Source organism: Tupaia chinensis, unplaced genomic scaffold (genome assembly GCF_000334495.1).
Source record: "Tupaia chinensis unplaced genomic scaffold, TupChi_1.0 Scaffold000600_1, whole genome shotgun sequence".
NCBI classification, from domain to species: domain Eukaryota; kingdom Metazoa; phylum Chordata; class Mammalia; order Scandentia; family Tupaiidae; genus Tupaia; species Tupaia belangeri.
In genome coordinates this window covers 5,816,109-5,816,702 of record NW_006160117.1, presented here as the reverse complement: position 1 = coordinate 5,816,702, position 594 = coordinate 5,816,109, and positions in this window count along the sequence as shown.

Here is a 594-nt window from a genome sequence, read left to right as displayed (position 1 = left end):
GAGGGAATGAGATCCCATTCATGTTGTATCTGTCAATGGTTCCTTTATTTTCTATTTCTGCACAGTACTCCACCGAATGGCAGCACCACAGTTCATTTATCTATTCACCCAAGGAAGGCTATTTGGGTTGTTTCCACTTTCTGGCAATTATGAATTTTGAATCCTACTGCTATAAACACTCCTGTACTGGTTTCTCTGTGAATATACATTTTCATTCCTCTATGGTAAAGATCCAGGAGTGGGGTTGCTGGGTAATATAGTAAGTGCATATTTAACTGTGTAAGAGATACCAGATGGTACTTTAAACATTAAACAAAAAAAGATGATGTCTTTGTCCTTTTTTGACATTGCTAATAGAAAAACCTGAAACTGGGTGAATTTAAGAGAATAGGGGTTTCTCTGGACTTACAGATCTGGTGGCTGAGAAGTCCAAAGGCATCAAAAATACAAATGATGCAACTTTCAGCAGAGCAGAAAGTGGCCTCTGTGTCTTTGGCTTTCTCTTTTTTTCTCTGCCTCATTTTCTCTCTTTATATACACATCAGAATTAATTCATTACGGGCCTCATCCTAATGACATTGTCACACCTAAGGT